This window comes from Primulina tabacum, chromosome 4 (genome assembly GCF_025594145.1).
Source record: "Primulina tabacum isolate GXHZ01 chromosome 4, ASM2559414v2, whole genome shotgun sequence".
Classification (NCBI taxonomy): Eukaryota; Viridiplantae; Streptophyta; class Magnoliopsida; order Lamiales; family Gesneriaceae; genus Primulina; species Primulina tabacum.
This window is the reverse complement of record NC_134553.1, coordinates 31,151,948-31,169,604: the sequence shown is the minus strand read 5'-3', so window position 1 is coordinate 31,169,604 and position 17,657 is coordinate 31,151,948.

Below are 17,657 nucleotides of genomic sequence, written 5' to 3'. Positions count from 1 at the left end.
CTAATTTTCTAGTGAAAATTTAAAAAGGAACAAGTAATCCGATCGTGAACATGATTCGAAGATTAAAGAAGGAGAATCGGAGAACGTACGTAGAGAATTACAACATGGGCTACATCCGCTAATACCGGAGTAGTTGGTGCCGAGTGAAAATTTTCACTAAAGATATATTACTAAACATTCTATGTATGTTTATTCTATTTAAACCATACAAGTGTCCAAAAAAAATTTTGAATGTGAAAAAAAATAATTTAAAACTTCCGATGCGATTTAGACACGAGGAAAACTGATAACATACAAAAAAAGAACCCTCCTTCAAGTGACTGGTGCACATTGAACGTAGATGGTTGCTGTAAAACATGGGGGAAGGTGACCGGAGGTGGTGGTCTTCTGAGAAATGAATTGGGAGAATGGATCAAAGGCTTCATACATAACATTGGATCATGTACTAGTGCGGAAGCCGAATTATGTGCTGTGTACAAAGGACTAGAGCTAACTTGGGATTAGGCTACCAGAAAGTGCTACACGAAAGTGACCAAGAGAAAGTGGTGAAATGGCTTCGTAATGAAAAGGCACATGCTCGACAATATTCAACCTGATCACCAGATGTAAAGAATTTATGGTCAGGGAATCGATGGTTAAAGTGTCACACATATACAGAAAAGAGAACCGAGCGGCTGATTAATTGACAATGGAAACGCTTAAATATGAAAGAAGATCGAGAACAATCCAAGAACCCCCTGTTAGGCTCAAAGAAATAATTGTTGGATCCCGGTTTTCTCGTGCCCAAACGCAGCGGAAGTTTTAAAATTTTTATTAGATCTTGACATTCAAGATGTATTTGGAGACTCGTATGGTTTTATAATCAAACATTCATAGGGTGTTAGAATTATACCTTTAGTGAATTAAATCACTTGGCTCCAACTATCGGTATATGCGAATCTAGCTCTTGATGAATCCCTACGAACGATCTTCAAAAACTCTTTTCCTTTTCTTCGAATCAGGTCCACGACCGGATTACTTGTTTTTCTTCTAAATTGCACTAGAAATTTAGAAGATATTTTTTGTTGAGATCGAAAATTCGAGAGGCGGCTCAATCTCCTTTTGCAAAGAGGGTGGCCGAAATATTGTGGAGAGAAGGAGGAGGTTTTTCGAAAATTATGGTGTGTTATGGAGGCCAGGGTTTAAGTCTCCTACTTAAATAAAGCCTCCATGACCTAATTACCATAAAAGAATACATGGATTTGTTAAATAACATTAATGGGCTTGATTAATTAATTGGACTAGTCCAACTAGTTTAATTAATCAAAGTCCATTAAAACTTTAATTATTTAGTATGTTGGACTTGTACTCCTAGAAGCCCATTAAACACACTTCCCATTATATTTAATTCATTATTTATTAAACTCAACTTTTGAGATTAATAAATTAAATCCTTTGTAATTCAACTCCTTGAATTTTATCACCTCCAAAATTTAATATTTAATAAACCCAACTTTTGAGTTTAATAAATTAAATTCTCAAATTTCAACCATTTGAATTTATTCCCTCAATATTTCATAAATTCAACTTCTTGAATTTACTATCTCATAAATTCAACTCCTTGAATTTATTTTCTCAAAATTTAATTATCATAAATTCAACTCCTTGAATTTACTATAATAATATATAAATTCAACTACTTGAATTTATTTTCTCAACGGGAACAAATGATCCAGTACTTGTGTGACCTTCAATGGTTAAGGGATACAGCTAGCCATGGGTTCACAATTCTTTGTGATTCAGAATAATATTTATTCTTATTCGGGCTTACCCTAGTTAGTCTCATTCTTTTCATCAACACCTTGATTAAGAATGTCAAAACTCATTTCTGATTGCACCCATCGGATCGTGGTAAGAGCGTCTAGTAGCATCGCCCCATGATCCCCTAGATATCACTGATAGTGCCTGCAAGAACCAGTCGATTATGATTAACGTACAGTACGGTCCCTTCATCTCATATATCCCGACCGAATCTGTAACCATTAGTTCATCGAGGGTTGCATAATAAATCGATAACTATGTGATAACTATAAATAGGGGCATCACATGTACGGTTGGAGAACTCCTTCTCTAATGTACATCTCATACTCTGACCAGAGATTCCACACACTATAATTTCATCAGATCACATAGGATATCCACACCCGTAGGTGAGCAGTGAATCCCCGACTACAATGCACTGGCTCCTATATGTGTCGCAACTATACCAAACCTCGCCACCTGATGACTCTCCTGGAGCCGGTAAACGAGTCAAAGCACAGCCCTAGCATATAGAGCCTCAGTGTTGTTCCGAAGTCGTAAGGACTAATGGTGTACAATCATAACCACGGACTTATCCTCTCGATGAATGATAACCACTTGGAAAGTCCGAGGGAGGGTTGTTCGGTATAATCATCATATGACTACCCATGTGCATGTTTGGACATCTCTATGCCCTTACCAAGAAATGCAGTACACAACATCACAGATGCTAGTCTCGAGCTCAAGCGACCTTTATCCATGTTTTAGGCGGCTGAATCGACTAGAAACGAATTTAGAATATGCAGTGTTTACAAAAGAGTTTCAACATCGAATTACGATTAATTTGTATTAAAGCATAATCAAGGACCTTATCTATGCTGATTGCATGGGTATACAGATAAAGTAAAAACGAAACCATTAAAAAGTAAATTATATTAAAATAAAGATTGTTTATTGCACTTGAGTCAATAAATTCCCTAGCCAACCTTTGGCTTGCAGGGCATCTACTCTAACAACCTCTCACTTGCCCTAGAGCCAACTACCCATAACTTTAATCCCATTGCTTCGCGATGCTTATCAAACAATGGTCCTGGCAAGGGCTTTGTAAGTGCATCAGCAACATTATCTGCAGAGGAAACTCTTTAGACTGATATGTCTCCTCTTCCCACAATCTCCTTTATGATGTGGAAATTCCTCAGTAGATGTTTGGATCGATGATGAGACCTTGGTTCCTTTGCTTGCGCAACGACACCAGTGTTGTCCCAGTACAACGGGACTGGATCAACTCCATTAGGAATAACGCCCGACTCTTGGACAAAATTCCTCATCCAAACTACCTCTTTTGCTGCAGCATGTGCAACAATGTATTCAACTTCAGTGGTGGAATCCGCAACGGTGTCTTGCTTGGAACCTTTCCAAGAGACACCCGCACCATTAAGCATGAATACAGAGCCAGAAGTCGATTTCGAATCATCTACATCACATTGGAAGCTAGAATCAGTGTAGCCTTCCAATTTCAATTCTCCACCCCCATAGACCATGAATAGGTTCTTAGTCCTTCTCAAGTATTTGGTTGAATCAGTATCAGATATTGCTTCTTTGAAATTCATTGGATCGTATCCAACACAATGCTCATCACGGCTTTGTTCATAAAGAAGCGTATATCTTGTAGGTGGTCTAATAACCCTATCAGACCTTCTAGGAGCTTGTACTTCAACTACTGGTTCTTGGGAAATGGGTTCAACTTCTATAGTTGAGGGAGTATCTTGAATTTCTTCAAGTTCTATCATCTTGTCTTTTCTATTTAATAGAAATTTTTTTTCCAAAAAGGTGGCATTTCTTTAAACAAACACTTTTTGTAGAACCCGTAAATCAGTAGACGTATAAGCCATGCATAATTCTAGATTTTTAAAATTTAGTTGACTTCATTGCATGATTATTTTAAATGCATTTGTTTGAAGTTAATTATTTTATTATTTCAGTTCAGTAGCTTGATTTTTAGCATTTCAGTTATTTTATTGAGGCCGGACTGGAGTTGGAGTTCTGAGATAGAATTTAAGATTTGAGAAATATTTCCAGAAGTTAATTTAGCTAGCAAGTAAGTTCATTTAAGTTAAAAAGAAGTTTAAGGAATTATTTAAGTTAGTTGAGGATTTAATTTAATTACTTGAGGTGATTAAGAAATGAGCTCATTTAAGTTACTTAATTAAGGGTTATATTCAATAAATTATTTGAGGGATTAGTGAGGCTTTTAAGAGTTATTAATTATCAACTAGATAGCAATATTTTCCCCTTCATTTTATTTGTAGATTTTCGGCCACACCCCTAGAAGAACAAACTAGGACTTGCCAACTCACCTTTGACTCATTCTTGGTTGATTAGCATGCTAATTCTTTTAGCTATTTTTCCACCTTAATTAATTAATACTAGACCACTATCCTAACCCTTGATTGGCATGATAAAATCGGCCACTATACTCTAGAATCACCCAAGAGATCATTTGATAGCAATTCAAATTCAAAATTCAAATGCATGAAGACTTGGTCTTGATATGATCCTTATATCTTGCACCATCCTCCTCACCACTCGTAACCACTCCATCACACTCCCTCCCCACCGAAATCAGACCCCTTTTCAGTAGAAAAAACGTGAGTAATAGCTAGGGAGAAAGGGAGAAAAATCGAGAACTAGAAAGAACAAGAGTAGCGCTTCACCTCCTCCGTGCCGCGTCGTTGTGGTTTCGCTCGTTTCTATTTCAAACGATAACCAGGCATGTCTAGATCTCTTTCAAACCTCAACCAAGTCATATTATTAATTATTTTTCAGTACATGATCAGATTTTATCATTTCAAAAACCGAAATTTTTAGCAAAACAAGAAAGAAAATTCTGCACAGATTTTGTCGACTTTCATGCTTCACGTTTGGGTATGTTCCTTTTGATTTCAGGGATGGATCGTTCCAGGGGCTCAAGGCTACATATATACATGTACTAGGACATGTTAGGGCCATGATAGATCGTGAGTTTCAGTTCCATACATGCTGGAACGAGCACATGACAGCAACCTCCCCATTAGTGCAGAATCTTGTTCGAAAAAAAAAAACATTTCAGTTTGTTGTCATGGAGGAAGGATCTGATCTTGGCTGCCCCAAGGGCCTATAGCCATGGTTGGATCACTCCCCTAGCAAGTCTAAGACATGACTAAGTCGCCCTTTTGGTGGCTTGGTCCATGGCTCCTCGGTTTTAAATAAAAACATCACAACAGCCCCCATGTCCCTTCGGCCCATTCAAATTTTCAGCATATGTATTTCGGTTTTGGTTGCTTGGTATGGATCTTGGTTGGCTTATGGCCCTTAGCCATAGTTCATACCATGCCCCTATATGTCTAGATCGTGCCATGGTCAATCAAATGGACACTGGAATGACGCAAGACATCGATCTAGGCAAAACACTACACACGCATGCACGTTGGTTCTCGGTTGGAGTTTCGGTTGAGTTTTCGTGTGACGCGGATTGTGGCTGGCCTAAGGCCCTTAGCCATGGTTCAAATCACTCCTTGGGATGTTGGTAAGAGTCTCTGATCGGTGGTTCACGCCCCAATGGCCGGTAGTCTCGAAAACAACACAAGTTACACGATTGTACAGTTGCTGGAATTTTACAGCAAGTTGCGGTGTTGATTCGGTGGCTCGTTCGAGTTCTTGGTTGTCTTTTAGACTATGGCCTTGGACTGGACAGTGCCACTTTGAGTTGGGAAGGTCATGTTTTTGACCGTTTGTGATTCGGATCATTTTTGAGGTCGTACAAGAATTTACGGTGCGATGTGCCAAATTGACTCTCGAAAGAGCGTTTCGTGTTTTGGCCTCCATTCCACCTAGATTTCGACCCTATCATTTTAGGAGCATTATTTTATGATTTTTCAGCGTATTTTAATCATGACTATACGTCGGTTTGGTGTCGGTTCAGGTTGGCTCGGAGTCATGATTAAATGCGAAGTCATTAGGCGTCATAGTCGCATCTTTTGAACGTAAATTGCGTAGTTGGTCATGTTTAAGCTATTGCATATTTTTCATAGCACAGTTAGGTTGCAGCGAGCCTGGGACGATCCAATCCAATCCAGTTGGTAATATTACGGGACATTTTCATTATGCCAGTTAATTATTTTACGTGCATTAAATAGAAAATGATTATTTTTGAGATTTATGCGATATGGCTTGTGGTTCATTCACTATGTGGGAGTGTTATTTTATACGGTCGCCAGTGATCGATTAGTTCAGTATGGTACCACCCGGTCGCCAGTGACCGACCAGCTCAGTTCAGTTTCAGCCTCCCCGGTAGCCAGTTACCGATCAGTTCAGCTTAGTGCAGGGGCCACAGGCGTAAAACATAATCTCAACAGAAAATTTTACCAGTTATTTCAGTACAGGCTCCAAGGAGCAAACAATTTTTTTCAGTGATTATCAGTTCAGTTATGCACGTATTATAATTGCTCAGTACAGATTATTTTCAGCATGCCTCAGGACAGGATATGTTAACTCATGCATATTTTAATTCAGATTTTTACTCGTTACCTGCGATATATGCATGCTGAGTCTTTAGGCTCACTAGACTTGATTGTTGTAGGTACTGATGAGGCCAGGGCCTGAGGGCGGGGACCAGTGAGCCAGCTTGGGTCGGCAGTAGTGGCACCCGAGGACCTCAGAGCAGCAGTTGTTATTTTATTCCGCAAACATTTTTATCAGTCGTTGGATATTTTTAAATTGTGATTTTTGGCAAACTTTATTTTCTTCCGCTGCAATATTTTGAAATATTGAACTTGATTCACCAGTGATTTTATGAATGAGGCCATTTAAGTTCTTTTAAAAAAAAAAAGAAAATTTTTAATTTTCCGCAAATTTTCAAGCAAGAAGTTCAAGGGCCTTTTCACTTTTGATTCATTGGGATGATAGAAATAATATCCAACAGAATTCTTTGGATATCCTACAAAGTAGCACAAAGTGGATCTACTATCCAATTTGTCTCTCACTGTTTGCTTCACGTAAGCAGGACATCCCCATATTCTCATGTAAGAATATTTGGGAGTTTTTCTCATCCATATCTCATATGGTGTTTTATCCACTGCTTTAGTATGGACATTATTCAACAACATTGTCGCAGTTTCAAGCGCAAAGCCCCAAAACGATGTAGGTAATTTAATGAATCCCATCAAGGATCGAACCATGTCCATCAAGGTTCAATTTCGACGTTCAGAAACATCATTTAATTGTGGTGTTGCTGGTGGAGTCCACTGTGAGAGAATCTCATTCTCTTTTAGATAACCCAAAAAATTCAGCACTCAAGTATTCTTCATCTCGATCAGATCGAAATGTCTTAATACTCCTTTCTAGTTGTTTTCCTACTTCAGATCTGAATTCTTTGAACCTTTCAAATGCTTCAGATTTGTGTTTCATAAATATACCCATACCTCGAATGGTCATCAGTAAAGGTAATGAAGTAGGATTGCCCATATTCTGTGCTAACACTTAGCGGGCCACAAATGTCTGTGTGTATCAAATCCAATAGACCATGCGCACATTCCACGTTTCCATTGAATGGAGTCTTTGTCATTTTTCCTTTTAAACATGAATGGAGTCTTTGTCATTTTTCCTTTTAGACAGGATTTACAAGTAGGTAGGGAATTTATGCCTGACAAGTCAAACATGTCTTCTCCCACTAGTTTGTGCATCCTTCTTTGGGAAATGTGACATAGTCTAGCGTGCCATATTTGTGTGGGATTTGGATCATCTAAATTTTTTTTGTTTGTTGTTGAAATCATGTTTACTTGGGCATCCACTTATCATTTCCAGAACATTTCTGGCACATAAAATTTCTTATGTCCGGACTTCTTGCAGTGAAATAAATATGTTCTAACTTATCGGGCTTTGTAGGCCTTTTAAGTGTCTTTCAGAGTTTGCCTCTTATTGGATTGTTTTTCTTGTGTGGGGCAGAACATTTCTTTTCCTTACCTTGTGGGCTATTTTTCGTCCGACGAGAGGCCCATTATAAAAAAACAATTTCTTATTTTATGGTGATCTCATAAGTCATAAGCGTATTGACTAGCTCTTCAAGGCTATCATATATCTTATTCAACTTGATGTTCACCATAACCCCGTCAAATATGGAAGAGAAAGACAACAAATTAATGTTATCAATTAACTCATTAGGAATCACATATTCCAGGCCCACCACATTCTCAATAAGCACAGTCATATGTACACCATGCTCATGGGCTAGAGCCCCATCTTGCATGTGTGTAGTCATGAGCTCCTTGAAAGTAGTGTGCATCATCGTATGAGTTTCATGCACCATGCAACTCTTGCACGTGCATTCGAATGTCAGCAGCATTCAAATTTCCTCACACTGTCCCTACAGCTCATTTGACATAGAAGCGAGCACATCACACTTTAGCTCGCATACTACGGTCCTACCATCTTGCATGCTTTGTCAGTTCAGCAGGACTGACATTAGTGTGTATATCATTTTCTCTGAATTTAGAACAATTTTTCCCAACCAGTCTTGAAAATTAGATTCGGTTAGCTTGTTAATAAAAAATGGATTACGTGACGAAATCAAAAATATACTGATATGGAAACAGAAGGCCCACCACATTCTCAATAAGGACAGTCATATGCACATCATGCTCATGGGCTAGAGCTCCATCTTGCATGTGTGTAGTCACGAGCTCCTTGAAAGTAGTGTGCATCATCGTATGAGTTTCATGCACCATGCAACTTTTTCACGTGCATTCGAATGTCAGCAGCATTCAAAATTTCCTCAAACTGTCCCTACAATTCATTTGACATAGAAGCGAGCACATTACACTTTAGCTTGCATACTATGTTCCTACCATCTTGCATGCTTTGTCAGTTCAGCAGGACTGACATTAGTGTGTATATAATTTTCTCCGAATTTAGAACAATTTCTCCCAACCAGTCTTGAAAATTAGATTCGGTTAGCTTGTTAATAAAAAAATGAATTACGTGACGAAATCGAAAATATACTGATATGGAAACAGAATAATAGTTGCTGACTATTTTAAAATAATTTTAAGATATAAAATATGGAATTTTATTTTATAAATTCACTCCCACTATTTTGACATTTTCACCACCCTCTGATGAAAAAGAGAAATCGTATTTCCTTAGTGGGCACGTAGAGTCCAATTAGCCAATTATAATCCCGAATAATATCAGCCAATTATAATTTCTAAAAGGTAGAATCCAATTGCATCCCTATGCAACCTCCGCGTGTTTTGCCTCACGTTTAATAAGGACCCAATAATATGATGCCGTTTATTTTCGTGTGTCAAACCCACCCATCAATGTTGAATTGTAGTAGACGGTCGCCATGAGTTCCCCCAATAATATGAGCCGAAGTCATGGGAGTTCCACTCAATTCACATCATATGTCCGGTGGAAGTCACAGCTTTCCGGCGTACAGGCCTCCCCAATAATATGAGCCAGACACTGTCCGTGGGTAGCGATCAACATGCAACCACGGTTGATGGAACGCAAGGAAAAATTAAACTCTTTTAATTTTTACTTTTACGGTTTGATATAAATTTTGAATCATATTCAAAATGAGGGATTTTAATTTTTAAATTGTCTAATCATTTTAATTTAAAAAACGTGTGCCATGTTTGTATGTTTGCCGGATTCATGCAACTATATTATTTAATAATATACATACATGCATACTACTATATATCGCATATATCATAATATGAAATTCAACAATAAATAAGGATGATCGATCACCAACACTATTAGATCCATGTGAGCCATACATGGATCCAGGTCCAAAACCTAGGTGAATGCAGGGATGCAAATGCAACTATTACAAGAGCTTCCAATATTTTACATGTCTTCATCTTGTGCATCGGGCCCACCATCTTTCAGTCTTGATCTCACACTATTTCTAATAATTACATTTAAATAGCCTTAACACATAAGAGATACATCTCATCGGGTGGGAAAGGGCCATAAACCAGGCCCACTTTAATAATATCAAATATTAACAAAATGAATAAAACAGTAAAATATCCTAACATACACCTAACACATTGGTCAAGGCTCTCGATCATCCTTCATGCATTTAAATTCAAATATTAACATCAATTTAATTAAAAAAATTTAATTAATTGATAAATCATATATCTAATAATTTTATCAACCATGGTTGATGGAAGGCAAGGAAAAATTAAACTCTTTTAATTTTTTCTTTTACGATTTGATATGAATTTTGAATCATATTCAAAATTCATATCAAATCGTAAAAGAAAAAATTAAAAGAGTTTAATTTTTCCTTGCGATATGAATTTTGAATCATATTCAAAATGAGGGATTTTGATTTTAAAATTGTCTCATCATTTTAATTTAAAAATCGTGTGCCATGTTTGTATGTTTGCCGGATTCATGCAAATATATTATTTAATAATATACAACCATGCATACTACTATATATCGCATATATCATAATATGACATTCAACAATAAATAAGGATGATCGATCACCAACACTATTAGATCCATGTGAGCCATACATGGATCCAGGTCAAAACCTAGGTGAATGCAGGTCCAAACGAGCCCAGCCCTTCAAAACCGCTACTCCTACGTGTGTACATCTCCTATTCCCATGCGATCGTCTCACCCTTCGAGCCACCCCTTGTGCAGCCATACTAGGACTTTCCTATGACTCTCTTAGGACTCCTAGCCATGCCCTAACAGCAGACACAGCCATGACTCGCAAGGAAACCCTAGCCGAAGAGCCTTTGCCCACAAGGACTCCTATTACTTTTTTTTTTCGTTCAAGCCTTCTTACCTATTGGTGCAGCCTTCGTCCAGCCTCCTATGGCCCCTAAAATTGTTGTAAAAACGTCCCTCCAAGTTACCCTACCATGGCAGCCCCTTTGTGCATCAATAGGAGGAGTTTTGAAAAAGAAAAACTCTTGTTTTGTCCATGTATAGCCATAAAAACGAAAATATAAAAGTTGTATCATTTTTTTCATGCAATCATGTATCAAACACATAATATGGTGTGAAAGATGAGAAAAAGGAGATTAAAGCGTGCCTTTGCGTTATATACGCACGAAAAACCATTGGCGACGAAGAACAGGACGAGGAGACGAAAGCTATGAAGTTTCCCTTTGAATTTCTGAAAATTCTTTCTTCCATTGTGAGTGTGTGCCGTGTATGTTGATGAAAGGAGGAGTTTCTGAATTTGAAAAGTGGTGTGGCCGTGTGATCTAGATGCCAAGTGAAGGGTTTTTGCACTTTAAATAGATAATTAAAACACTAACCAATCTTAGGCCCATTAAGTATGAAGATTAGGCCCAATATTGCTTAATTAAAATATTAAAAATAATTTTGCTTAAATAAGTTTGTAAATTTATTAGCCGGGTTGCAAAAAAATTCGTATTTTAGTTGAAAAACCAACACCGATAAAATTTACGTCCCGGCGTATAAAATCACCTCCAAACTCCTTATTTTAAAAAATAATAAAAAGCATCAATCATATTTTAAATAATTAAAAACAATTATTTAATAAAAACATTTGACATTTTTCAGCCCTCGGTCCCCGTTCCTCAATCGCAACTCGAATAACCTTTAAAAAATACATTTTAATGCAACCATGTAGAAAAATATATTTTAAATACGCAAATATGCACCACATAATTAATTAATACAATTAAAACATTTTAATCAAAATACAAAGAATTTAATAATTTATATGCATGTGGTTCGCGTGGCCCCTTTAAATTTTCGGGGCATTACAATCTCCCCCTCTCAAATTGAATTTCGTCCTCGAAATTCGCTTATCTTTAATAACCCAAAGTTTATACTTAGCTCTAGTATCCCAAAAATCCACGCTTCCGCTGCGCTACTCCGATCAAACTTAAGTTCTAGAATGTCCTTACGTCTCTTTGATCCCAATTAATTTTGTCTTCTAAATCCTTATTTGCAATTTGCAACTTAAGAAAATCCATAATAACTTCGTGCTATACTATTATAACCCCAAATTTCAACTTTTCTTAAAATTCCCAATATTCGAAATGGATGACCACACTTATCGTATGTTACTTTCCCTATATTATACCCAAAATTGTTCGTCGACTTATCATATTTAAATTATAAAATCCCAAACGCATCTGCTAACGCTTAGATTTTTCAAGCCTAATATCGATTCATCCTTAAAAACCCCTGATTAAAATTCCTTATAACACTATATCCAAGATATCCCAAGGTTCAAAATATTCTTACAAGCCCAAATCATCGAAAATTCCTACCAATTAAACCATCAAATTATCGCTTATTGCTAAACTAGTCCCCAAATTCCTTAATAATTGCAAAATAGATTCTTAATTTTCCCAAAAATATCACATTGGTCCCAATATTTCGAAAATCCTACCATTATACCATAAGTTTTTGGCATTCTTAATTTCCTTCGACGGGTTTCCCATAACATAACGAAATTTTAAACTTATTTACCCAAAAAATCATTTCCTATAACCAATCTTACCTTTCATGAAACTTAAAATCCCAATTTATACATTTTCTTATTCTCAAAGTCGTTGAAAATCCTTAAATCATTATTCCTCACGTCTAATTCCCAAAAATTAATTCGACTAGTAATCATGGATCATAATATTTTCTTAAAAAATCTACGTGTCCCAAAGCATTCATAATATTCATGATTAACTTATAGCCCAAAAAGTAAAACGTCCATACTAAACCCAAAAATCAATATCGTCCAATTCCACCACCAAACCACATGCGTTAAAATAAAATAATTTCTTTTTTCATAGCGTATCACGTAAAAAAAATTCTAATGCATATAAAACATATATCCTCATAATGCTATTAAACATGTGACGTAAACATGTGATTCATATAATTATGCAGGTAACATATATAAAGCCTGTAAACTTACAACTTGAGGCTTGAAGACTGATCTTTCCGGCGCTGATGGTGGGACAACCCTTTATAGGACCATTGCTCTGATACCAACTGAAACGTCTTGCCCTTTTTACTGTTTTAAAAGTACTAGAAATTTTTTTTTATATAAACACTCGATTTTCGACCATGACATATAACTCATGAAAATATTTTTATAAAATATTTTTCCCTTTTTAAAATAAAACATCACCCAACTAGTATTTAAAAATCAAGTGAAATAGTCATAAAACTGAAATCGTCTACTGTTTACCAAACCTAAAAAGCAATAATTTGAAAAGAATAGCCCATACTAAAGCTCTCAAAAATCTCTCAAATGCATAAATAAATAATCTTAAAAATCTTTAACTTAAATCAGTAATTATAAAACATAATGCGGAAATAGTAGCGCTGGTCATCGGGTTGTGTGCGCCTTCAGTCCAGTCAAATCACCCGTCAAGTCCTCCCTCAAACTCACTTGCATCCATCACACCTAGTGAGTCTAAAGACTCAACACACCATCATCTTTATAGCAAGTAATACGTAATACAGTCAACATATAACAGTGAAAAATATTTGTACTTAAAATATCGTTTTCATGAAGATGCATAAACTTCAAACATGAACATTTTCGTAAATCTTTTATGATGCATGAATTTTAAATAGAAACATTTTCATAATGATGCATCAACCTTAAGCATAAACATTTTCATGACATGTATAACATAAACCTTAACCTTTTCCTTTTTCCTCAACATGACATGACATAAAACCTTTTTAACATGATCATAAACATTTTTCCTTTTTTTTTCTTTTTCCTTTGTTGAATTCAGATCGTTAATTGTGACTTTCCTGATCATGACATGAAGGTCGATGGATCCATCTACATATAACCACAGTACTGGGCGGCGGGGGACACCAGCAACACTCTCACCGGTCAACTGGGCCCTGGCCTATCATTATTCGAATAGAAATACGATCGTCGGGGCTCCCTCTGGGGCCTTTTCCCATAAATAGGCTCCCTCTGGGGCCTTTTCTCCTCACGATATTCCCATTCTTCCGTTACCACAAAACCGTTACCACATATTCGTAATGATGGAAACACGATCGTGGGCTCCCACTAGGACCATAACCCTCACGACGTCGCCAACATTAGCGAATTAGTCACAATCACTTCACTTCCTTCAACATTTATATTCTCATCACTTTATAAAAATCATGCATAACATAACATTTTGTTTTTGAAACCAAGCATGCAACATGTCTTTTAAATGTCTTCCTTAAATCATAAAAATCCTTTAGACATTTAAAAATCATAATTTAATCATGAACATTTCATATACATTTAAAAATAATCATAATATCATAAAAACAGCATTTAGGGCACTGCCATGACCTTTACTAATTTCTAGGTGTAAAAACACCGTTTTACCCCTAGACTCGACATTTTAAGATTTCGACTTTTTCTTGATTTCATTGACTCTAAAATGTCCCAAATAATTATTTAAGCCTACATGAATTTTACCATAATTTTATTTAGCTTTAATCGATGACTTTTAAATTAATCTTCAAATAAGACGTACTAATGCGTTTTAATCCCGAATTAAACCAAACCTTAATATAAAATTCTCAAATTAAAAACATAGACTTCTAATAATTATTTAAGCTTAACCCTAATTTTTCATAATTTTATAAGGCTTAAACTAGGCGTTTCCCGATTTGTTTTTAAACTTAGACGTACATCCCGGTTTTGACTCGTATGGACTCGAAACTTAACCAAACTTTACCAAACTTAAACCAAAGCTTTATAACACATAACTAAACCATATTCAACCCAGTTAAAGCCCATTAAGACCCTCGATCAACCTAGGATACCTACTGAAAATTTCTGCACCAAACCCTAGCTCCTATTTTCGACCCTAGCCATCCTAACCATGAAAACATCGACCATAGCCCTTGTCCACCATGACCAGACCATATACCACCCTCCCAGGACCCTAACCGTGCCAACAGCAAGCTGTTGGAAAAGTCCTGAACTCCCAAACGAGCCCAGCCCTTCAAAACCGCTACTCCTACGTGTGTACATCTCCTATTCCCATGCGATCGTCTCACCCTTCGAGCCACCCCTTGTGCAGCCACACTAGGACTTTCCTATGACTCTCTTAGGACTCCTAGCCATGCCCTAACAGCAGACACAGCCATGACTTGCAAGGAAACCCTAGCCGAAGAGCCTTTGCCCACAAGGACTCCTATTACTTCTTTTTTTTTTCGTTCAAGCCTTCCTCCCTACTGGTGCAGCCTTCGTCCAGCCTCCTATGGCCCCTAAAAATGTTGTAAAAACTTCCCTCCAAGTTACCCTACCATGGCAGCCCCTTTGTGCATCAATAGGAGGAGTTTTGAAAAAGAAAAACTCTTGTTTTGTGTATGTATAGCCATAAAAACGAAAATATAAAAGTTGTATCATGTTTTTCATGCAATCATGTATCAAACACATAATATGGTGTGAAAGATGAGAAAAAGGAGATTAAAGCGTGCCTTTGTGTTATATACGCACGAAAAATCGTTGGCGACGAAGAACGGGACGTGGAGACGAAAGCTATGAAGTTTCCCTTTGAATTTCTGAAAATTCCTTCTTCCATTGTGAGTGTGTGCCGTGTATGTTGATGAATGGAGGAGTTTCTGAATTTTGAAAGAGGTGTGGCCGTGTGATCTAGATGCCAAGTGAAGGGTTTTTGCACTTTAAATAGATAATTAAAACACTAACCAATCTTAGGCCCATTAAGTATGTAGATTAGGCCCAATATTGCTTAATTAAAATATTAAAAATAATTTTGCTTAAATAAGTTTGTAAATCTATTAGCCGGGTTGCCAAAAAATTCGTATTTTAGTTGAAAAACCAACACCGATAAAATTTACGTCACGGCGTATAAAACCACCTCCAAACTCCTTATTTTCAAAAATAATAAAAAGCATCAATCATATTTTAAATAATTAAAAACAATTATTTAATAAAAACATTTGACATTTTTCAGCCCTCGGTCCTAGTTCCTCGATCGCAACTCGAATAACCTTTAAAAAATACATTTTAATGCAACCATGTAGAAAAATATATTTTAAACACGAAAATATGCACCACAAAATTAATTAATGCAATTAAAACATTTTAATCAAAATACAAAGAATTTAATAATTTATATGCATGTGGTTCGCGCGGCCCCTTTAAATTTTCGGGGCATTACAATCTCCCCCCTCAAATTGAATTTCTTCCTCGAAATTCGCTTATCCTTAATAACTGTAATGCCCGAGATTTTATACCGTGTTAAATTACGATTATTGATTTTTAATCGAGATAATTATGAAAGGGCTAACCGAGACACGAAATAGGATCGCGTGTGAAAATTGATGTGCGAGGACAGTAGCATTGGCGCACATATGCGCGAGCCTATGCAAGTGAGGTCCAGAAGACATCGGGCATATGCGCCAGTAATGTCGCGCATATGCGCGAGCTGCCAAGGCCGAGACCAGTAGGTCTCGCGCATATGCGCCAGTAATGCCGCGCATATGCGCGAGTCATGCAAAAGGAAAAATCGACATGTGGTGTATTATGCAACGTTGGTATGTGTATATATATATATATATATATATATATATACATGCAACTCTTTCCTCAGAAGAAAGAAAAAAACGAATGTTGAGGGGGAATTACTCGTTGATTTCAGAATTTGATTTATGATCAATCCGGCCGTCCAAATTTGAATCCGAGTAGGACACCGTGTTCCTAGCAACGACAGCTACTACAGGACGTAAGTTTTGTTACGTTTTGTTAAGATTTGAAATTATGCTATGTCCAGAATCAAATACGATTCATATATAGTGTTCTTGACATAGTAGACATCATAGAATCGAAGTCAGATTAAGAAACAGATTGATTATGGAATTGTTATGAATTTCAGAGTTAAATTGACTGAGATGTGATGTCAGATTCGTACGGTGGTTGATTATAAGTTATTGGAATTAGTATATACTGGTGTGGTATCACCGGTATCGCAAGATTGTACTGTTGTACCGTCAGAATTTGATAAGACGGGGATGTTTTGATTTGAATAAAATATTGATACAGTATATTGATATTGTCATTGCCAGATTGAACATTGACAGGCTTTGAGTCGAGACTTTAATTGTATCAGAGCGACAGAATAATAGGTATAGATAAATGTTGATTCGGGATTGCACAACTCAAGTTAGGTTTGACTTGAGTTTCCCAAAATCACATACTTTATTTTATTGCATTGATATTTTCAGATTATCAGATTGATATGTTTAGTCTATTAAATTATAGCAGAGCCAGAGTTTGAGTCTAGGGCAGAACAGCCTAGCTAGGGCAGAACCGCCGAGTCTTTGTCAGAACCGCGAAGACTCTAGATTTACGGTGTATCGATGAGCTTAGATGTAGATCGACGTCTATTGTAGACATTCGATACAGCATACCAAAGTCTAAATTAGATCGGGATCCCTAGGTTAGAAATAAGTTGAGATAAGATAATAAGTCATTGACTTAAATACAGATTCGTATTGGTTCTTGTAGTCAGATTGGATACATGTTTTAATGATTGTTTATGCTTTTATATATGTTTTATATGATTGCATTGATACATTGTTTATACTAGGATATTTATATCTCACCGGAGTTATCCGGCTGTTGTCTTGTCTGTATGTGTGCATGGCAACAGGTGGGACAGGTTCAGGGTCACATAGGTGAAGAAAGATCGAGTTAGAGTGGAGACTACGGACTTGGACTAGAGTTAGGGTTTAAACACTTGTTATATAGTTGTTAAACCTTAGTTGAGACTGATTGTATATAGTGCAAGATTTGTACTTTTAATACTGACGTGTATGTTAAGATGTATGCCACT